This window comes from Lathamus discolor, chromosome 4 (assembly GCF_037157495.1).
Source record: "Lathamus discolor isolate bLatDis1 chromosome 4, bLatDis1.hap1, whole genome shotgun sequence".
Taxonomy (NCBI): domain Eukaryota; kingdom Metazoa; phylum Chordata; class Aves; order Psittaciformes; family Psittacidae; genus Lathamus; species Lathamus discolor.
Genome location: NC_088887.1, coordinates 116,292,373 through 116,316,228, shown reverse-complemented (window position 1 = coordinate 116,316,228; position 23,856 = coordinate 116,292,373). Strand labels below are relative to the sequence as shown.

Below are 23,856 nucleotides of genomic sequence, written 5' to 3'. Positions count from 1 at the left end.
ACTTCCCTCTATTCCCACATCCCCCCAGCTTTACATCCCTGCTGCCCCACAACACCCCAGCACTGCATCCCCACTGCTCCACTACCCTTCATCCCCTCATCCCTACTGCCCTGCATCTCTGCATCCACGCTGCTCCACATTTCTGCATCCCCTCATCCCTGCTGCCCTGCACCTCTGCATCCCCCCTACTCCACTGCCCTACGTCTCTGCATCCCCACTGCCCCACATCCCTGCATCCATGCATCTCTGTATCCCCCCTGCCCCACTGCCCCCCATCCTTGCATCCCCACATCCCCGCAGCCCCAATGCCTTACAGCCCCACTGGCATGCAGCATCACTGTTATGATATCCCTCTGCCCTGCATCCCTTCTGCCCCAAAGCCTCACTGCCCTGGTGCCCTGCAGTCTCATGGCCCCATTGCCTGGCTGCCCCAAAAACCCTCTATTCTGCAAGCCCACTTCCTGTCTGTCATGTTCTTCTATAAAAATCTAATGTCCTCCTGGCTTAATGCTGAAATACGTGCTTTAAAGGTGCGCCTAAAACCAAGATTTGCTATTGCTGCTGAAGCAGATGTTTTCTGCAGTACATCTGTGGTTGTGTCATCTCTGTGTTTCTGTTTGTTGCATGTATTTAATGATAATTAACTGATCAGTGGAGCACTTGAATGCGTTTTTAACTCCAAGTATACAAGCAGCCCTGCTGCAGTCAGCAATTCCAGTTTAAGCACTTCAGGTTAATCATGTACTTAAATGCTTGACTATGTCTTCAGTCACTACATTACAATGCTTGCAGAGGAACTGCAGAAAGTATAATGATTAAACTTGAGCTAGGAAAGTTCAGGCTGGGATCAATCTGTGCCTCTGGAACAGGGTAAGAATGGGAGGGTCCTGCTGGGCACAGGGTCTTGGATTAGAGGATCCAAACATGAGATCAGTGTTGATCTCAGTAGTCTGAAGATTAATGGCACTGCCCCGCTGAAGGGGCTGTCACAGCATGTTGTAAATCCACTCTCATGTCATATGTAGACGCTAAATAAGCTGCAAAATGCCTTAACAGAGCCTCAATGTGCACAAATGGCCAATTTCAGCATGGGATTCCCTGCTTACACACATTCCTCCCACAGCTTCAAACACCATCAGACTTTGTGTAAGCTGATCTGAGTGTAAGTCAGCTGACATCGATTTAAAAGGATAATCTCTACAAAAGTATTGACCTCTGCATACAAAAGAACTAAAAAGAACAGCAGGTTACTTGCTGTGTGAAACCAGCTCCTGGGGCATTCACAGGCTTGGTATGCCTGAACCAAACTCCTGCCGTGTGCTGAGCCCACTCTGGATATGTGGCCACCACCTACATGAATGTTGTATCAATCACCAGTTCTGCAGAGTAGCAGCCTGAATTACAGTGTTCATACACTCAAATCTTGATGAGATGTCAGTATTAGCCAAACCTAAGAGAAGGTGGAAAGGAAACAAGGTATTGATAAGGCAGCACACTATGCAGGGGAAGAATAAGTTTTACATACTGTATTAAGCAGCATAGTAATGAATACACTGTGGAGGCAGGTGGCTGGGAAAGAGCAAGAAGAATCTGCTTCACCCTGATTTAGAGGTGGGCAGAACATGAAGGTCCTCAACTAGACATTTGGAGCGATGAATCACAGTAAGCTAAAGTCCCTCCTCGGCCACTTGAAGGTATTATTGGACCTCAGCAGCTTCAGTAAGATCAGAAAATATTTTCATTAGGTATGTAAGATAATGTCTATCTCAATCTAACTCAATCCAGTCAAGTGGCTGGTCTGTGAAATGACGGCTAAATCAAATGGAGTTTACCTAGTATTTGGTTCAGTATTGGAGCAAGTTCTGTTTAATACCTTCATTGATGATCTGGATGAGGGGATCGAGTGCATCCTCAGTATGTCTGCAGATGACACCAAGTTGGCTGGGAGTGTCGATCTGCTGGAGCATAGGAAGGCTCTGCAGAAGGATCTGGACAGGCTGGTATGACATTCAACAAGGCAAAGTGCCAGCTCCTGCCCTTGGGTCACAACAACCCCATGCAACGCTGCAGGCTTGGGGAAGAGTGACTGGAAAGCTGCCTGGTCGAAAAGGACCTGGGGGTGCTGGTCAACAGCAGCTTGTGCCCAGGCAGCCAAGAAAGCCAACAGCATCCTGGCCCGTATCAGCACCAGTGCGGCCAGTAGGGCCAGGGCAGTGATTGTCCCCCTGTATGGGGCACTGGTGAGGCTGCATCTCAAATTCTGTGTTCAGTTCTGGGCCCCTCATTACAAGAGAGACATTGAGGTGCTGGAGCAGGTCCACAGAAGGGCAACGGAGCTGGTGAAGGGCCTGGAGCACAAGTGCGATGAAGAGCAGCTGAGGGAACTGGGGGTGCTTAGTCTGGAGAAAAGGAGGCCCAAGGGAGACCTTATTGCTGTCTACAGCTACCTGACAGGAGGTTGTAGTGAGGTGGGTGCTGGTATCTTCTCCCAGGTAACAAGCAATAGGACAAGAGGAAATGGCCTCAAGTTGTGCCAGGGGAGGGTTAGACTGGATATTAGGAAAAATTTCTTCCCTGGAAGGGTTTGTCAGGCATTGGCCCAGACTGTCCAGGGCAGTGGTGGAGTCACCATCGCTGGAGGTATTTAAAAGATATAGTGTACATGGCACTTAGAGACATGGTTTTGTGGTGGACTTGGCAATGTTAGGTTTGTGGCTAGACTGGATGATGTTAAAAGTCGTTTCCAACCTAAATGATTCTATGATTCCATTGCATGCTCTTGAATTTAGTCAGAGGCAGGCATCTGGTAAACATTAGTAAGCTCGTTTTGCTATTGGAATGCAATTTATAGCAAATTATTTTCTATTGTGTTAAAGTGAGCTCATAAGGTAAATGAGAAACAGACTCAAAATACTTTGCTTTGTAGATAAGCACTCAAAGCAACAAAATTGCTCAATAGCCTTAATGAATATAGTTTTAACAAAGTTGAGTACAGTCTTCTGATTCAAATGTATAGCTCGGAACTACCCAGAAACCTCACTTTCTTCTGCATCTGTTTCTAGTTTTGATGTAATATTTTGTTTAGAAAGTGTGATCAGTTTATTTTCTCTCACACAGCTGAAAAACCAAGGCAGAATCCTTCAGGAGTTCATTTCAGTGATGTGTAAAGTTGCCAGAGCTGTTTTAGTTTCCTTAATTTCAAGGTAGTACAAAATGTAAATTGGCCAGAATACTCTGGAGAGTTTCTTTTGGGAGTTCTTATGGAACTTGTGATGTCTCGCACTTCTGATTCCCTCCTGTTTGCAATGCATGTGCAACACAGTGCTGCAGCATGTCTCCGTGACTGGTATTTTTTTAACCTAACTCCAAGCTCCTACCCTGCAGAGATCCCTTTATCCTGAGCTGATTTGGCCAGGCTCCTTTTCTAGTCGATGGAAACAAGAAAAACGCATTTTCAGGGCATGAGTCTGAGTCACCTTACTGAAATGTATGCAACTAAATGAGGTAGTATGCTTTTGAATTAACAGTCAATGGGGAATGTTCCAGGTTCAAGGCACTGAGAATCGGGGAAAGAAGGATTTCAGCATTCTAGTTTTATTTCTTTCTGCAAAATGCTTTTGACAACCTCTTCCTTATAGCTGTTGTGAAAACATAACTCATTAATAACTCAGGTTTGGATAGGGGTGTCACACTGGCTAGGTAAGTACAGGGATATCTAGGCAGCAAAAACATTCAGGATGAATCACAAGTCTGTGCATCAAAAATAAGGTTCATTAATCTCAGAATGGAAATTTAGTCTAATATGCTTAGTGAACAGACAGCCTGATTTTATCAGTGCCATTGACACTGTTCTTTCCTTGAAGACAGGTAGAAATCCTAGAGAGTCCACCTTCCCAAGCCATGGGCAGAGAAAATGCTGCTCTGAGATCCCTGGATTACATAGTAAACATACCTGCTTTATAACTCTCTTTGAGTTGTAGAGTCTGATTCTGTGCTTCACTGCCAGGCTGTTAGCAAGCCAGCATTTCCATGCTATATTAGACATAAAAAAGTTTCTCTTACATCACTGAGGCATAAGATGGAACACAGACTTTTGGGGAAGAGACATGACTAAAAGTGTCGTGAGATCTGTGATCTCTCCCCACCTCTCCCTCAAGTCTCCTCAGCTTACATTTTCAGATGTGAGTGGCTAGAGTTAAATAGCTAAAGCTGTAGGCAAAGAGCACAGACAAATGACTGTATTTTTAAGGACTGCTGAGTCGCCAAAGCTGAGTTTGAAAATTAAGCCTGTAACTCATTAATGTTTGGAACTTGTTATGAAAGCCAAAGGAAGGGACTGTACAAGTACCAAAAATAATTATACTCTAACTATCACAGTGTCAGAAAAATAACATTCTGAAAGGTCTGCGGCCTATTTGTTATTTTTAAGAACAGAAAGGCATCACTAATCAAAAAATGCCTCCAAAATCTCCTTGAAATGTTATAAAGCCACAAAAAGACAGCTCAGCTAAACCTGGGGTGGTTCATCCAATAGGATATGCAAAGACAGGCTTCCAGCAGGCTCAGGTTTATTACATCCCCAGCTAACTCATCCACTGAGAATCTCACTTTTCTGGCCCACCTGGTAGAGAGCTGCTGTATGAGGACCACAAAACATCCCAGATCACATCTCAGTTGTTCTTAATGTGCATTTTGGCCTGCGCAGGGGACAGTGCTAATTGGTTAAGTATGTTCTAGTGTCTGGCCACCAGCTGCCAGACACAACATTGAGCAGTGCTGCCTTAATGCTGTTTGTTACAATCAGTTAATTTGTCTGGATTATGAACTCTTTTGCCATCAGGAAGAGAAAAGCACTTTAAGGCTATTTCAATCCGTCTGCTCTGCCTTCCCCTGTCAAAAGTCTAATTTGCAATTAGGAATTTCAGCAGCACTTTCATGTGCTCGGAAAGCAGCAGAGCAAAGCTTCCAGAGAGATTTATTTCCCATAGAAATGGAGGTATCAGCAATTCCCAAGGAGATGGTCTTTATCAGAAGTTAGTAAATTGTTAACATTGTTGTAGTTTATGGAGCTATAAATGTGCACCGAGCGGAGTTATCTCACATGGCTGGTTCCTTTCTCAGGCTGAGCCTAGAGATGAGGCAGGAGGCAGCTGCACTGCCATGGGATCAGGAAAGAGCTCTCTGCTGGGAAACCCAAAGCTCAGGATAGTCCTGCCCTCTATGATGATGCCCTAATAATAGCTGATTAGTGTAAAATAGGGATTGAATGTGTCAAATCCTTCTTGCTTCCAATGCTAGCTGCTGCCAGAGCTCTCCCGCTGCTCTTGTAGCTGTCCCTTTGCTTCTTAAGTTATGATCCTTGTAGCTGAGCTTCCTGATTTATAAAGACCCTAATTATAAGATTTATAAATGGTGAATTAAGTCCTGGAAAAGTGTTAATTTTCTACAGTTCCCATTTATTTCTTCTGAAACCAGCAATCCTTTATTAGTTCTGTTGTTATTATTATCGGTACAATGCAGATTCCTTCCAAATGAGTGATCTGTACTTCTAACAGTGTTGTTTTATAATTAAATCCTGGGGCCATGCTTTCTAAGGGGTTTCAATCCAATGAGTAAATACTTATTTCAATAATCTGTAAATAAAGAAGACAAGGATACTGCATGAACACAGAAAGTAGCAATCATGTTCTTACAGGTAAAAGTCCTTGTTACTTTCCCTCTCTGAATCTGTTGCCTTGAGCCCTTTCCTAGTCTGTGGAGGGAAATGAAGTATTCTAGGGTGCAATTCCTGTTGGCCTAAAGCAGACATCTAAAACATACTGAGTAATTCATGCCCTAAAAGTACCTATTTCACTGCAGTGGTTATAATGGGAGCCCAGGGTGACTAGATCAAATGTAGATGTCTATACAGTAAATATCTAAAATGAAGTGAAATGAATCTTAGTGTGAATATATTCTGGGGGAAAAAGCCAGCATCTTCCCAGCTTACAGGACAGCTATAGAGAAGTCCAGTGTTAAGTCCCAAATCCTATTAACTGGAAAATGAAAGTATTGTCCCCTTTTCTCTGGTGTTAACACCATTCTTTTAGTGTCTCCCTGGGTCCTGGGTCTGAGAGCAGAGGGGCTTCAGGGGGTGTCAGTGGCCACCAGTGTCCTCAGTTCTCCCCAGTTGAGGTCTGATGGCTGGAGGTCCCTTCTTCTTCTGCTATAGTGTCAGTTTGGGTTTATGTTTGTGTATTTTCTTAATACAGCCTGCATTACATAGGCTTTCTTTAGTTCTTAGTAATTCAGTTGTGTGGCCTCTTTGTTATATCTAAACTGGTTTAGACAGTTGCATGCCTGCAGTGACCACTTACTGACCACTGGGATTTGTGTTTACAGTCTGGGGCCTCCAGTACCATCCTGTGTTTGCATTCTTGCAAACCATATTTTATTCTATTTAATTTACACAGAAAATCTACTTGTTGCCACTATAAACTAGAGCTAACCCAAAGCAAACCTGACTGCTCCACATTTCCTACCCCAGATAAATAAAACAAGCTGATTATCAACTTAGGCCGGGACAAGCCCAAACAAACCCTGACACTCTTTGCTGTCAGGTCAGTAAAAAACATGTGGCCTTTTACTAGGAACAGCATAAAAATCATATTTACTGGGCTACACCAAACCCCATCCAGAAGCTGTTTGGCTGTGTTTGCACAGTGCTGTGCCTCATCTGTTCTGCTCCAGAAGCTATGTAGCTGTGTTGACACTGCCGTGCTAATACAGCTATACAACTGCTGAGCAGCATTTAGCTTGTGTATGTCCAACTCAGCACTTGGACAGAAAGAGCTTCCATCTGTCTTCATCCATCTTTAGAGGCAGGTCCATAGTCTGTCTCTTGAGAAAATGCAAGCAAGCAAGAGGTCAAAGATTCTTGAAGTGTTTTCTTAGTGTTTAGGAAAGCCATCTGAGTAATTCTAAATGCCTGAATATTTGGAAAGAGTGGAATGTTCAGTATCCTGAGGACTGGCCACCTTGAAACTGGTTTCAGTCAGGCACTGGGTAACTGAGGAACCACAGATCACTAGTCCCTTAAAAAAATCTCTACTCAAATATTATTTGCAGTCATTAGCAAAATATCAAGGAACCATTAAAAACATTAGGTGCACGGCATGTTATTGGGTAATTACAATTCTCAATGTCCTGGCATGGTATTTTTTAAATGCAATTTTAGGATTGCTGTACTAACAAATTGTAATCTTTCTAATTGCGTAAATGACTCCCCACCACCAATCAGAACAGAATACATACTCTATTAAGCTGGTAATTACCATATATTTGAGTATTTCACAGTCCAATTAGTCTTCTGATAGAGTTCCCTGAATGATCTCCCCCTCACATTTTTCCTGTCTAGCAGATTGTTTAAGAAATGTTTTAACACCAGAGCAGGTGATAAAATATTTCTGGTAATCCTTTAAAGTGAATTATAACCTTCTGGGAAGCAGGACTGACTTCCATTTAAAGGACAAATTATGGCCAAATTCAACAGTCATGGAAAAGTAGCAGCCACCTAACAGTACACAGACCGAGACACATACCTAAAGGGGATATTTAAGTTAGGCATAAGGAAGAAATTCTTTCCTGTGAGGGTGCTGAGGCGCTGGCACAGGGTGCCCAGAGAAGCTGTGACTGCCCCATCCCTGGCAGTGTTCAAGGCCATGTTGGATGGGGCTTGGAGCAACCTGGTCTAGTCGAAGGTGTCCCTGGCCATGGTAGGAGGATTGGAGCTCTATGAGCTTTAAGGTCCCTTCCAACCCAAATCACTCCATGATTCTATGATTCTGTGACCGGTAGTTTCACTCTAATTTGCATATGTGGGATTCAGTTGACTACATACATGTAATATAGATGGCTACATTTCAGTTGGTCACTGAGATTCTCTTGCAGGTCAATGTAAAGAAAGTTTAGAGTCATCATATTGTGAAATGGGCTTCTAAAATGAACCAGGCATGTCACAATCCACATGTTCCTTTTTTCTTTTCACTGTTATGGGAAGCTCTGATGGCTAGCTTAGATGTAGATGCCTACTTTATTGACATCTAATTTAGATGAGATGAATCCTACATGCATTATAAAGGCGCTGCCTCACAGCTAGTTCCCAGTGATGATTATGGAGCTTCATAAAGTGCTGAACATATATGACACTGAAGCTGTGGTGTACAGCTTCACTTGAAAAGACTAAATCAGATAAGAACACCACAGACATATGACACAAACACAGAACTGATGCAAGCTCATCCTGGCAATTCAAATGTAATGCTTTTTCCATCTGAAGGGATGACTTTGTGCCAGTGGACTCTATTCAAGAGCAGAAACACTCTCATGTCATTCTTATAGTTGACTGGGTATTAACTATCTTTTGCAAGTGGCATGGAGGTGATATAAATACCATATCGCTTTTCCTAACATGACAGAAATACAGTCTTGGGCCTGACCCAGACTGAATTTTTACTGTTCAGTAATGCATGTATCAGCTATTGATGAAGGTGGAACCAAGGGTGTGCTGTAGGGCCTTTCATTCCTGCACAATGACATAGCGTCATCTGGCTTGTCTCCTGGCTGATCTGTGCTGGCAGACCCCAGTTTGAAAAGTGAATAAACCTTATCAGGCGCAGAGATATTTCTGTTCATTGATCATAGCTACCTGCTTTACTCTCCTGCTTGTGCTGTCTGACATGTCTTTCACTCCAAGGAGAGTTCTTTTCACATGATACTTCACAAATGGGGCTAACGTGCTGGCATCTTCTAGTGTTGATGCTGGTTCCATAACAAGCTTCATCCTCTGAGATGGCTGCTAGTTTGAAAGCTTTATTGTCCCGATAAATGTTTCTAACTCAGGTTAAATGGGCTGTGAGCTTGGTCCAGATGGCTTGCTGGATACAGCTTTGAGGTCAAATGCTGCTGACACTGGAGCCAGTAATGTGCATGAACTACAGCATCTGGGATCGAAACCATAATTCTCCTGTTAATCAGTCCAGGCCTGTGTTGGTTGGTGGTGGTTTTGCAGCATGAATCTCACTTGATATATACACTAACCAAAACGAGAACTACTTGTGTCTAATAACTTGAGGTAATTGATGCAGAGGAGATAAGCCATCAGAAAACATTCTCCCTTCCTTCCTCCTTTTCTCTTGCATTCACAAAGGTACCTGTGTCAACAGTGTAGCTGAAGGAGCTCCTTATGAACGGATGGTGCCATTTCTCATTAGTGCTGATTTCCCAGTTATATGCAGTTTCAAATCAACTGGAAGATTTATCCAGACAAAATAATAGGACAGCAGACTTAAAAAACAATAAAAATAAAGGAGAATATAAAATTGGAGAGGAGACCCAATGTTGTTTGCTGTCGGATATAATTTGTTTTGCCAGAAGGGGAGATGTCACACAGAGCTTTGGTGAGGACAGCAGAAATATTTGCAGTCAATCGTCAGAGTAGAAATTCTTAGCAAGTTCACTTTGATTCTGATTGCACTTTTCCTCCGGTACTCTGAAAAGAACGCTTAGGTAATAAATGGTGGAGAAAAAAGCAATATTTAAATCAAATAGCAGAGAACTTTTGCAAAGTACAATTCTTATTCACAATTTTCTGCTTGCTCTACAGGAAGCAATTTGGATTGTGCATCTCTTCCCATCTGGGAAAAGCAGATTTCCAGTGTGTGACGAGTGAGTCTACTCAGGGCACCTCATGTTTTAAATACGAAAAACTTACTATACTCATTTGGTCAGGGGGAGGGGCTGTCTGTCAGATTTCTTGGGAAGATTAAACAGTTGCCAAAACTGCCCTTTCCCTTTGGAAGTGCTGCAAAATGTGCCACCTTTTTAAAAAGACTTTCTACTACAGCTTAAATGTCACTTTTATCTCTGCACTGTCCACCTGTGTACCAGCTTCCCCAGGGACCATCAACCTTCTGAATACTAATCCTAAACCTTGAAAAAATCAGCAAAATAATCAATCAACCAAGATACTTGTGTCTCAAGAAGTATAAATAGAAGTTCTATAGGGACCGTGGCACTTTTGCTGTTACTAATACTATATGGAAGATGTTTCCAATATTGCAATACACAGGGATCAGATGCTAAAACTTAATTCACTGAATGCTTGTAGCTGTAGTTTTCCACTCTGTTTTAGACATTCACAGTCTATTTGGGGATGACAAGAACAGACAAGGCAGTCAAGAAAATAATTAAATTGAATTTTTTTTTCTTTGTTAAGAAAACTTAACTAAGCTGATCCTCCATTACTTTCGGAACCTGTAGCATTACAGGTGAGGCCTATGAACTGTGCTTGGATTTGCTTACATGTTATTTTGTGATACTTTTTAGAAAAAAAACTGCCAGTCACAAGCATGATTTTGTATTTCTTCCTCAAAATTGCTCAAGACATCTAAGCTGATTCATGCAATGCAGATAACTGATGTCAGTGAATGGTATCTATAAATAAGATCTTTAATTCCAAAGATAGAGTGAAAGGTCAGTTTTGGTGTCTGATCACCTTATTTTTGTTGCACATTAATATAGGGTTGATTCTATAATATGATTTTGAGTGCTTGCTTTCACAAAAAGGGGCCTCTGGAGATCATCTGGTCCAATCCTCTTGCTCAGGTGGGGCCATCTAAAGCTGGTTGCCCAGAACCATGTCCAGATGTTGTGCTCATTGCCTCTGGTCCTGGCACTGGGCTGCACTGAAAATAACCTGAATCTATCCTCTTTGAACCCTCCCTTCAGGTCATTATAGCCATTGATAAGGTCCCACTGGGCCTTTTCTTCTCCTTCTGATGAGACCCAGCCTTTCCTCATAGGAGGGATGCTCTAGTTCCTTCATCACCTTCATGGTCCTTGGTTAGACTGTCTCCAGTATGTCCATGTCCCTTTTGTACAGGAACATATACTTCTTTGCAGCAAGGGCCTTTTGCTGGTTTGTGTTCACCTTACTGTTCATCAGGACCCCCAGATCCTTTTCTGCCAAGCTGCTTTCCAGCTGGATGGCCCCCAGAATATACTGGTCCCTGGGGTTGTTCCTCCTCAAGTGCAGGACTCTGCACTTCCCATTGTTGAACTATAAATGCTTTTCTCAAACTACTTAAGCAGTAAGGCTCCTGTCCTTTCACTTGTGGGAACAACTGCAGGATTTAATATATCTCACTATTTAAAAGTCTTTTCTCACTATTTTAGCAAAACATTAATTCCACAACTAACACTATTGGCAACAGTTTCAGGATGGCATGGAAAGATGAGATAAAATGGGAACAGTCAGAAGAGAAAATTGTTTCTTAATTTTGCTCTAGGCAGTCTTTCTGTTTCCTTCCCTTCTAAGCAGAAGGGGATTAACTTATGCCCATTTCTTTTTCAGGTACAACAAAGGTAAATTGTGAAATGTACCTGTAATGATTCTCCATTTGCTTACCTTCAGACATACTGTTTCCAAATAAATATCTGACCTGCGACATAAGAAACAGAATTAAGTTGTCTTGTACTTAGTATAATAACCTTTATCTGTGTAACCAGAAAAGAATCTTTCCTACCAGCAAAGGCAGGATGGCAGAGTCCTGTATTATAACCATAACTGGTTCTATTCATGTCTTGCCATCTTGAAACAGCAAGGCTACACATTAAATAGCATGCATGCACAGCAAATTGTGCTTTATACACCTTTTTGCAGTGGCACAGATATTTTGTTCTAACTCCTGCATGTGAATAACCTCTTTGAAATCAATTGCATTAGTAGCATGTTTCAGATTAATCTTGTTTGTGGGTGCTTCTTAGATGGAGCTGACACCTTGCATGATCAAGCTCTTCAAGCAAATCCTGATGTTTTGAAGGGACTGTATTGCTATTGACTTCAGTTGAAAGGGAGGTGAAAGAATGATTTGTACTTTTATATACAGTGATGAAGTAACTGAGTCTTCAGTGAATAAGCCCCCCTAAACATTTCAACTGCTCAAATTGTGGTGGGGGCTTGATGAGAAAAAAAGGCATAGCTTCTGTTTCGAGGACCTCACAGAAAGCTCATAAACAAGGAGCTGCGACGTGTACTATCCATGACACATCTCTTCTCCAGCAGAAACACAGGAGACAACCTCTTCAACAGTGGCGCAGCATTAGGCCTTTAAACATTGTTCTTGGGTCAGTTGTCCTGTAGCATCACTTCTGTCCTTCCTTCAGGCACCAAATGAAACTCTGCCTTTCTTTGAGCCTTACCCTTCATACTCTGTAAACACGGATTAAGAGTCTGATAAAAAATACCAATTATCATTTGTCCCTCTGAGCTTAATAAACTGTAGTCATCAGCAGTATCACCTTAAACCTTTCCAGAGGTCAGGTACTAAGTCCTAGTGTTTTGGGGACGCCCATCAATAACGAACAACAACCTTCTTAGCTCTTGAGTTCCTCCCTCCCTAGCTAGTCCTTCATCCACTTTGATCCTTCCTTTGAGTTTCCTATGATGTTTTGGCTTAAACCCCCTGTATTTCCAAAGAGGAGAAATGCTCCATTATTTTTTTTACAAAGTGTGATTACTTTTATATTTATTTCATATGATCTGGTTTTCATTAATTTTTACCTTCTATGTTTCTAATTCAGAAGAAATCAGTGTTAGCTGCCTATTTTAGTGGGTATTTTTATCTAGATGTCATAGATGGAAAGTAAGTGTAAAAGGTACTTCAGATGTAAAATAAACATTCATTTAATTTCTACTCAGTCTTGTGAGGAACACATTTATATTCTATGGTTTCTAAATTCAAATTACTCTAATATCTAGATCTGGATGGCTGCTTTCAGGGGGAAATGATAAACAGCATAGTTCCTTTCAGTTAGATAGCAATACTTGAGAACAGTCCATTCAGCAACAAATCAGAAGATTTATATTAAAGTGGAAAGCCATATTAATCTTGCCTGGGTTGCATCAATGTATGAAACTTACTTGAAATAGAAAGTAGAAACAATAACCTATGAAAAGGGTGAATAGACTTCAGCCCAAAGAAGAAATGATAACATGGTGATAGAAAAGGAACTGTCTGTAACATGGAACTATTTTTTCTTCTGCATTGAAACAGAAAACTCAATATCAATAGCTGACTAAAAGGATGAGCTTATCTGATATTACACATGTATACTGCTTCATGGAGTAGACAGACTACATGCACTGCAGTGTGTAAAAAGTCTTTGTCAGATATAGAGTGCTTTTGATCTTAGTATTTTATCTTCTGTGAATTTTTGTATAGTGTGACCTTAATATATTATATGTGGCATAGAATAGTGTTTTCTACTGATAGTGAAGGAAAAATGAATACCTAATGCAGCGTGATAAATGAGGTGAAGATATTTTAATATACACAGCTATTTGTGGACTTTGTGCTTCTTTTAAGGTATGCCTAAGTGCAGAAGAGCGAATAAAAAATCGTAGCCAGCAGCTAGATTTTCTCTGTTTTAACTCACTGTTTCATAGTAACAAATACAGATAGCAGGGTTATGATTGCTTTCCTTAGAAGCTTCCAAGTTCCGTTAACATTTTCATGGACTCTCAACCAGGACTTGTGAGATTTGGATTAAACTTCCACTTGTGCTGCAGCCAGGCAGTAGGCTTCATGGGTGCGACACAGTCTCTTAATTGTCCATCTGTAAAACAGCTGAAATAACAGACAGCAGTAGCTGATCAACCCTAAGTGAGTCTGCCACGCGTCCAGATATGGATCAGATGACCTCTTGAGGTCTTATCTGATTCTTTTTTCCATGCCTCTTCCATTTAAAGCACAGTGCATATGATCACCCCTATCAGCTGGTGTCTCTTATCCCATATTTATGCAATTCCAGCACAGTAACATCCAGTGCCAGCAAGGGGCTCCCAGCAGTATCGCAGTACAAATAACAATATAAAAATACAGCCCTGATGTGAGGTGGTTATTGCCACTCACGAGCAATCCAGCAGATTTGTACAAACTACTTTTTATCTCCCAGGAAGAAGTTTTCGCTGAGACAAAGGCAGAGGATTGCCACTTCACGAATAAACAACTGTGGAGGGTTTGCAGATAAAAAAGCAGAGATTGCAAAAGGCTTTCCAGGAATCAGCTCATTTCTTTTGTTAAGTTGCTGTAAAGGACATTGTGTTCCTTGCCATTGTGCCTCAAAATATATATTTCTCCAACTCTGGAGAAATTTGTTTTTCAACATGGTGAAGTATGGTGGTGTTTTTAGAGCTGTTATGAATCTTGGGTAGGAAACATGGGAACTGTTCTGATATATGGCAGACGTAGTGCAACTACTGTGATGAAAACCACCCAAGGAGCTAATATTTTTCCTTTCTCCTCTGCTGCGTTCAGAAAACCCTTCAGTGTGTATCATCAGTCTGGGGTTACAGAGCTCCAAAGCTGCATGTCAGAAGATTCAGAAAACATCACTAGTTCCAGCTCATCCCTCATGTAACTCCATGGATTTGGGTGAGATTATACCCCAAGTAAGCTGAGCCCAGTGATCTTCACTGAGCCTGCTTGACTTGCTGAAATACAGCATGAGGATTTAAATGCTAAACTGACAGGAGACACCAAAGAGTTGTATAAGTAGAGTCTAGGTACTTAGGAAATGGGGAAGGGGGGAGGAAGAGAAATAAGGGGGAGATGGGAAAGCTGATTTCAGATGATTATCAGCTCTGCCTGCCTCTTTGCCCTTTATCTCTTCCATGCTCTTGTTTATTTTTATTTATTTATTTTTTTGCTATTCCTTTTTTAATTTTCACTTTATTTTCACAGTTTGGTTATTTTAGCCAGCCCCTTTTCTGCTGTGCTTGTTCATTTTTTTAGCACCATCATTTCAACAGCTTTTAACAGCTACACATATTAACCGAGTTACAGGGAACCCCTGGGGCAGGCAATTTAGCCTTTTAGCAGCACTTGGGTAATCTCCTTTGCTCTGATCCCATGGTGCTCTGCATATGCTTAGTAGCAAAAAGTAGTTGTGAAAAAGTGGACTTCTGCAGGTCTCATGCAGACAGAGATCTTGGGCTGCGGGTCTATTTAAAAAGAATATACTCTCTCCATGAAATGAGAAAAGTCTGGACTGGATGAAGACTTTACTGATGTTTGCTAATATTGTGCTGTTGCGGTTGTCATTCCACTGTTAAGCACATTACTGCAGTGCCCAGGCACCAGTTGTGGACTATGACTTGTGCTTGCTGCACACACTGGCCGTAAAGCAGGGTCCCTATTTTGGGGAAGGCTCTCATGGATGAAGATTATCTTTTCGAGGTGAGCAGGAGTTAAAAAATAGTAGGTTTGCGGTTCTGCTCTGAGTTTTGTTTATCAGCAGGTCCTGGTGACATTTTCTGGAGCAGATAGGAAGAGTTGAATTAGAAAGCAATTTAAGCTTTCCAGTCTGCACAGATACTGGATTTAAGTCCTTGTCTGACTCACTTATGATTTTGAGAGTATTTTACAGGATATACCTTTTTAAAAGATCACTGTTTGCTACTTGAAATCATAATTTGCAAGAGAAATCTGTTACAAGATCAAATAGGAACCATTTACTTCTCCAGTGAGGACTTTCAAGAACACAGGACAAAAGGTGAAGAGTATTTCTGTGTTTCGTTTTGCTCTTTTTAACTTTACAAAGATGGTGCTGTAGTGAAAGCTCAGCTCCTAGTATGAGGCAAGCAGAGGGATTTGTGAAAGACTCTTTCTGCTCTGAAGTCTAGAGTTTAAACACATGTAAGGAAGCTATGCAAGGAGGTTTGATATACAGTTCCCACTGCAGAGAAGTCTCTAGCATCTGCAAACTTACCTTGTCTCCTCCAGGAGGAGGCAGTTTCTGATTATGCTGCTCACAAAACAAATGAAACAGCTTGGTAATATTGGAGACTGTAGATTCATAGAATCATAGAATAGTTAGGGTTGGAAAGGACCTTAAGATCATCTAGTTCCAAACCCCCTGCCAGGGGCAGGGACACCTCCCACTGAACCATGTCACCCAAGGCTCTGTCCAACTGGGCCTTGAACACCGCCAGGGATGGAGCATTCACAATCTCCCTGGGCAACCCATTCCAGTGCCTCACCACCCTCACAGTAAAGAATTTCCTCCTTATATCCAATCTAAACTTCCCCTGTTTAAGTTTTAACCCGTTACCCCTTGTCCTGTCACTACAGTCCCTAATGAAGAGTCCCTCCCCAGCATATTTCTAGGCCCCCTTCAGATGCTGGAAGGCTGCTATGAGGTCTTCACGCAGCCTTCTCTTCTCCAGGCTGAACAGCCCCAGCTTTCATACTAGCTGGTAAATGAATATGTCATCTTTGCCTGAATGTTTTCTATGTGAAGGTTGAGGGATACTAAAAATAAAATAAAAAACTCTTGCTAACATTGCTTGTTGATTGAAGACACAAAATATTGTGGTTTAGCTGATGCTAGGATTCATCCTGTGTTCAGTCTTTATTCCCTCTGGCTACGAATAGATATACGCATAAATGCATTTCTGTTAAAATTAAAACCAGATTATTGATCTGTCAAATTGTTTCTGTGAAAGTCATTCTCTGTTAAGAGCTTTGCTGTGCAACGTGTATCCCAAAGTAGCCAATTTACAGAAGACAGATAATTTAGAGGCAAAGTTGTCATGACAACTTTAACTCCATCTCTGTATTTTCTTCCATGCACATATTATGAATGAAGGAGTGGAGAGGTTGTCAGGGAAACTTAAGCTGAGCACCCTGATTTCTGTGGATTCAGACTTTAGTCTAAGCACTGTTTTTATCTACTTTTAATTACAGCTTCTTATTCTGAACTGTGATGAGCCCTGTATTTAGGCTTTTAGGATATTTTGTGGTCTTATGGATGAATGACATGCAAGAAGAAAAAAAAGGAAAAGAAATCGTAGGACTTTGGTTGAAAATTGCAGAGAACTCCAGTTAAAGCACTGTGTTAAACCCTCTTTCAGCAGTACCTCCTATGAAGAGAAGGATCTTTGATACCATTATTCTAAATACAATGTCCTTGGTTTTGTTTTTATGAAAGATAATACCACAGAGCTGACTGGCACTATTTCTGATTCACAGCAGCGTAAGTAAAAACAAATCCAGATAAAATTGTCCTTTAATAAAGGTAACAAAATTCTTCCTTTTTCCCTTGTGTGTACAAAGTAAAACAGAGACAAGAATTGTGGATCAGTCACTAAAGAACTAATGGCTATCCCACACCCAACCAGGAACCACCTTCACTTCGTTCTCAGCACCTGGTACAGCTCATGTTGGAAGCAACAGGGATGCTGGATGTTGAGTTGTTTTGTTGGAGGAGGAACTGCTCCAGAATGATTTAAAATAATATGATAATTGAGAAAGCAATGGGCGGATGGCTCTGTTTCTTCATGGTACCAGCAACAGTGAAACATATGCACTAAGACTGGTTTGGAAGAAGCTAGTGCTGCCTGCCATACACAGTGACCTGCAAGCCCACCTGCTCTCCATCCATCCATCTGACTTGTGAGTGTCCTTTCCAGTTCACTCTGACCATGCACTTCCCATGGAAGGTGGCAACACTGCTGCTAGGACACGGGGAATTTGGCTTAATGTCCAAACACATGATATTATGGGTTGGAATTAAATTGATGAACTGTTTCATTTCAGTACAGTGTTCAGGCCTCCCCTGTGTAGGAGAGAAATTGCTGTGGTCTGTACTGATTCAGCTGGACCTGAGCTTTAAACTTTGGACCAGATGTTGGTACCAGCTGATGTAAGTGATGTGGAGCAAAAGCTGCTGGAATGAAAGAGTTTGAGCATGAATTGCAAACTGAAGACATACCAATGAACAGTTTCAGCAATAACTTTTGGCTACAGATACCTACAGTCCATCTGTGCTAGGAAAATGGTCAGCTGCTGACAACTGTTGTTAACAAGAGTGCAGCAGTGGCAGGAAATTCTCCAGGGCAGGATTAAAGTGCAGGCGTTAAGAGGAAGCTTTCCCTGCTGCTGTCCTGAATGTACCTTTTCTGTGTACAAGGGGCTTCACTCTGCTGTGATGCATTGCCAATGGCACATTTACCATATTGTGAAAGAGAGCTGGGCTAAAGGGTGAAGCAGATGGCAGCTTGCACAAAAGTATGTAACAACCTAGGAGAAAGTATCATCAAGCAGCCTTCTAGTACCTGAAAGAGGCCTACAAGAATGTCAGATAGGGACTCCTCATCAGGGACTGTAGTGATAGGACAAGGGGTAATGGTTTTAAACTTAAACAGAGAAGATTTAGATTAGATATAAGGAAGAAATTCTTCCCTGAGGTTGCTGAGGCACTGGCACAGGTTGCCCAGAGAAGCTGTCACTGCCCCATCCCTGGCAGTGTTCAAGGCCAGGTTGGACAGGGCTTGGAGCAACCTTGTCTAGTGGAAGGTGTCCCTGCCTGTGGCAGGGGGTTGGAATGAGATGAGCTATAAGGTCCCTTTCAACCCAAACCATTCTGTGATTCTATGAAGCGGAAGCAGGTCTGCATTTTGAAATAACCCCTTGGCAAAGACTATTCAAAGCCGTACAAAAGCTGCTGCCTCTGTCTGCAGGGATGGATGGTTGTGACTATCTGCGAAATAAACAGCTGTATCAGGAGGAGTGGAATCCAGTGAAATCTGGAGAAAGGAAGCAGAGGCAGCAGTTGTCGGCTGGGTGGATAAGGCTGATGGATTATAAACTGAAGTTTATAAACACTGCAGGAAAACTTCTGTACCTGCTTCTGCTCTGTGGATGTTCGCATCCTGGTGGTAGATCTCTGCCATACATCCTGTGTAATTCTCATTCACATTGAGGAAGATCAGTTTGGAATAATGTAAGTCAGATCACAAAATGTGACTAATCCACAGTGCAGGTAACACACCTTATTACCTGGATCAGGAAAAGTCCATGCAGTGTAGCTGGAGATATGTAAATGAACTTTAAATGGTCACAAAGCTATTCATAGTCTAATAATTAAAGGAGAGGGGAAAGGCGTGTTATGATGTCTTTTGCTGTCTTAAGCACAGAAGGTCTCCCAGCACCTTGAAAAAAATATTTGAATTGTATTTAAAATAATTAGACAACTTGCCCAAGTATGGGGAGGAGTGGGAGCAAAGCCAAGAAAGCTTCACTCTCTGATTCCTAAGCATATGGAACAATTAATAATGGACTGAAACTGCAAGATTAGAGCTGGATATAGGGAGTTCTAGACAGTGTGCATTGGTACAAGATGAACAGTCTTTGAGCACCACAGTGACAGCTACATACAAGGATCTAATAATGCGTACATTCCAGAGACATAAGAGGTAGAAGTCTGCTGGCGCAGAGGGGAAATAAGTGAAATTCAGCGACTACTTTTATTGGCTGTGAACACTTCACTAGAGAAGCTTCATTACCTAGCAAGAACTGGCATGGAAGCCCCTTATATTCTTATTGGCTGTGTACATTTTCCATACAATTGGAACTTGTAATGTCAAAGCAACGGAGCTACTTTGGACAGACTGAAGAACTGTGGCCTCCAGGTCATAAATTTTACAATTTCACAGCTCACTTGGAAAACCCCATTCCTCTCACCCCCCAGCACAGTCTGCAAGGAGTTCAAAGTGAGACGTTTACCCTCTTTGGAAAAAGGGATGTTTAATGCTTAGTTTTTCTTGGCATATGTGGGTTTTGTTATTCGTATTGGGATCCTGGGCACAGCTCCATGGCACATGAAAAGGCTTCTGTTCCCTTGGCCTTTATGGACCTGTCCTTTCAAGTCCATCGTTTTTGAAGTATGCACATGCATTTTTGATGTCAGAAAGCCCACTAGTGTAACATCTCTTCTGGCCTCATTCTGCAAATCATTATCGGTGACTACCCTGGCTAGCTTCATGGGAAGCAGTTTCATCAGTATGACTGTGTGTGCTTGAACCAGAATTTGGGGAGGGGAGCCTTCCTTTGTTCTCCTTTAAAAATACCAACTGTAAATGTTAAGACTCTCACTTTAACTGAAGAATCAAATTTAAGTTAATATATGACATTAAATATAAAGATCACAGAATTGGGTGGGTGTGTGGGAACTGGGGAAAGTGCCTTTATTGAGTTTCATATGTGTTATGCACAAATTCTCTCTCTCTTGTAATGTCTTGTATGCTTTATGGCCAGAGAAAGCATGGCAATTGAAGCTAATCTGGTCCCACAGTAAAGGATTCATAAACTTGCACAAGGGATCTGTGAAGTCAAGTCAAATGGGCAAGAGCTGACAGCTGGATATAATCTAGCTATTTTCTTTGATAGCATCTTCTGCAGCTAAGCTGCTACTGGCTTCATGTGCCATTTTTATTTTGCATGCTATCAGGCATACGTTTACCCAGCAGAAGCTGGGATATATAGCTTTCTAAAAGCAGTTTGATGTTTTTATTTGCGAGACCTGCTGTTGCACTGTTTTACCAGAGTGGTTCAGGTACAGGCTACAATACCAGCTCCAGGATGGGTTTAGTGAAATGCATTTATCTGTTTTATTTTCACAGGAGAAACAGAAAGACTGGGAATAAGGTGTTTTTTTTCTTCCTGATTCTACCTAGCTATAAGGGGTATCTGGAGGTCACTCCCAGAAGTTCATCCTTCTTATGATGGGGGAATGAGCACTCCTTCAAATTGCTTAGCTCTGTCTGATATTAGACAGCACTGAAATGGAGAAGTGGAAGTGGGGTGGAGAAGAAAGAATAAAGAGCCTTTTTCAAGCATGTAGTAAAATGTCTTCCCCTGTAAGCAAGACAAAATAGGAACCTGTGAATTCCTCCCGAGGCTCCTTCCTAATGTGGCATAGCTAAATGTCACCCTCAGTGCCACTCAGAGCTGTGTCTGAGTGTCACTGTCAAGCCCTAAGGAAACCAATTCAGAAAACCCAAGAAGCATAGGCCTTTGTTCCTCCAGATTGTGATGTTAATTGCCTGATTTAATGCAATACAAGTTGAGAATTTAATCTGGAGACGGTTCTGCTGTTGTCAGTCTGTCTTAGATTTCTTTTTCTGAAATAAAGCATCGTCTATAACCCTGAATTTTCTGGATGTCAGTTTATTGTAGATCAAACAAAATAAGTTTTAAATGCAGGATTTTTAATATATGTGTCTTCTTATTCCCTATTAATGCAACCAGCCGGCTCAGGAAAAATATGTCAGGGATAATAAACTTGCAGAGAGCATCCTTTCTTCCTCTCCTCCATCAGAAAATATGGGTTACGCTTATGAAGATTAACTACTACCTTTGGAAACTGAAGTGATCTATTTTTATTCAGGTGAGGCCAAAAATGGACAGCAACTGCTTATGCTTTTTTATGTCCTTGTTTATGTCCTCCAGGCCTAATTCTGACATGTTCAGAGCAGTGTTGCCCCATGAAGACTGAACCTAGTGTGGACAGAGCCCAGGACATCAGGGAGCAAAGCTAGGCTGGGTTGAGGTTATGATGTCTTTGGGAGGTCTGTAGGTTCACAGCATGTTGTGTTATGGAGATGTGGCCTCACTGAACCTGTTCTTGCCTTCCAAACGGGCAGAAGGGTTGCCAGGACAGCCGATAAGTCCCACAACAGCACAAAGTCATTCATGCTTTGGGGTGATAGCTGGTGGGAAGGAGAGGGAACTCGTCTCCCACTCTACACTGGCTCTCATCTCCACCTGCCTTTCTATAATGAGAGCCAGAGCAACCTATGGTAAATAATAAATGACCAACTGATTTCCTTTTATTCTATTGGATGTTTTTAACCTTTGCACAGTAAGTATTGGGACTATGTTAAATATAAAGAAGAAGTTCTTTGCTGTGAGGGTGGTGAGGCATTGGAATGGGTTGCCCAAGGAAGCTGTGAATGCTCCATCCCTGGCAGTGTTCAAGGCCAGGTTGGACAGAGCCTTGAATGAGTGTGAGGTGTCCCTGCTCATAGCAGGGGGTTGGAACCAGATAATCTTAAGGTTCTTTCCAACTCAAACCATTCTATGATTCTCTGATTCTATGTTATAAGTGCAGAAGAAATGAGGATCTGATTTACTGCTTTTGACAGTAAAAGCACACACCACCTAAAACTGTTTATCAATTCATTTTTACCAGCTGAATACCTAAGCCTTGTTTGCAGCGGGAGGTGTGAGGATTTGCAATTTGCAAGACACGTAATTGGTGATTAGTTTGTTAAATCCTCTTCAAAACTGCCCTGGTTTATTTCTCAGCTGTGAGAGAGATCTTCAGGCAAATGTCCTAATACATTCGCCATATGAACAGTTTTCAGGTCAGTGACTGTACATTCAAAAGTGTTTTACTCGGTGATAAAATCTTCATCACGGTTTCATTACCAGAGACACGTGGTGACAGAAGTACTTCCGAGCTTTGCACCACATGTTGGCTTTATATTAATTCTTAATTGCAATTCTCCTGGGGTTACCCACAATGACTCAAGGTCTTACACTAATTGAACAGGATGAAAAAATAAAATTAATGGACTGCAAAGGTCAATGTGTGGCTTCTGACTCACATAATAACTTATTGTAAATACATGAGAGTGGCTGCGCAAGGCTACTACCTGTGTTGTCAGATGGCAGCTTATAAAGATCTGGCACCTGCCTAGGTTCATTAAAACCCCAAAAGCCTTATTAGTGCTTTGGGCATTCACAATATCTTTAATTTCTCCTGCTTTGCTCCTATGACATATTGCACCCTTTGTGATTTTTTGGTCTTTGTATTTCTGGTCTTGCTTAAGAAAACTAAGTTTGACCAAAGGTCCTTCTAACCCGGTGCTGTGTTCCCAGAAGTGAACACTTACATTAGAAGAAACTGAGCAATAATGGTGTGGTTTTTCTTAGTAACTTGTCCTGACTCCCAGTTCAAGTTTGCTTGAGGCTGTTGGAAGCATTATGTATCTGGCAGTGCTTGTGACATGGCTGTAGTTGGGCTAATCTGAATTGCAATGGTCTGACCTCTGTGTCATACAACAGTCCTTCCAACCTTTGGGTCCTATCGTCACAGGCTTGCTGCAGAATGGATGAGGCTTGCTTTAAGTACACTGTAGAGTGGTGTGCTTATTAGCAGCGTCCCCAGTGATTTCCACATGTTGATCAAGCAGAGAAATCCACACAGGAGAGGGAGAGAGACATCATAAAATGTCCCAGCTGTGGAAAATACATTTCTTGTTCTTTTGGGTCTTTTTCAGACCATATTTATTGAGTTACAAGACAGAAATATCTAGAGAAGTAGATTCAGATATTTAAAAAAAGCTTTTTTTCAGACTGCTCTGTCATTTCCTAGCAATGTTGCAGGAGCTGCTCTTGAAAACACTGAGGAGAAAAAGAATTCAAAGCTTAATAGGGAGATTGGCTGGGATATTGGATTGGCAGAAGTAAAATCTGGACTTGGTACATTTCCTAGGTCTCTACTGAAATAATTTACTAAAGCCAGCTGTGGCAGTGACTATTTGTCCACTGGAATGAAACCAGTCATTAAATACTAATGCCTTCTAGCCACTAATGACTTGTTCAAGATTTGAACCAATGATTCACAGGTTAATGATCTCGAATACTATTACCAGTGTTCATGAGACTAATTGAGAATTGTGGAGCAAGGGGGGCTGAGCTACTTGGTAACATTTGTTATAAGAATAAGAAACATTTTTCTTACATACGAATTGCCTTTGAAGTGTTCAGAAGTGATCGTACAAGCTTTGAATCCTATTTCTACCCTTGGTCTCCTGAGTACCAGGAGAACTGTTTTTTTTCAAGCACCCAAAAGTATCATCTGAAGTCAATAAATGAACAGAATCATGATCAATTAAGCCATGCTTGTTCTAAGCCGCTAACCATAAGCTTTGAAGGTTGCTATTGAACACCCATGGTGCCTGTGCAA

General features: G+C 41.7%; 1 pseudogene; it reads left to right on the top strand.

Moving 5' to 3' along the window:
• The first annotated feature begins 1,805 nt into the window (after positions 1-1,805).
• Positions 1,806-21,867, top strand: LOC136013405 (uncharacterized; annotated as a pseudogene).
• Positions 21,868-23,856: the final 1,989 nt, after the last annotated feature.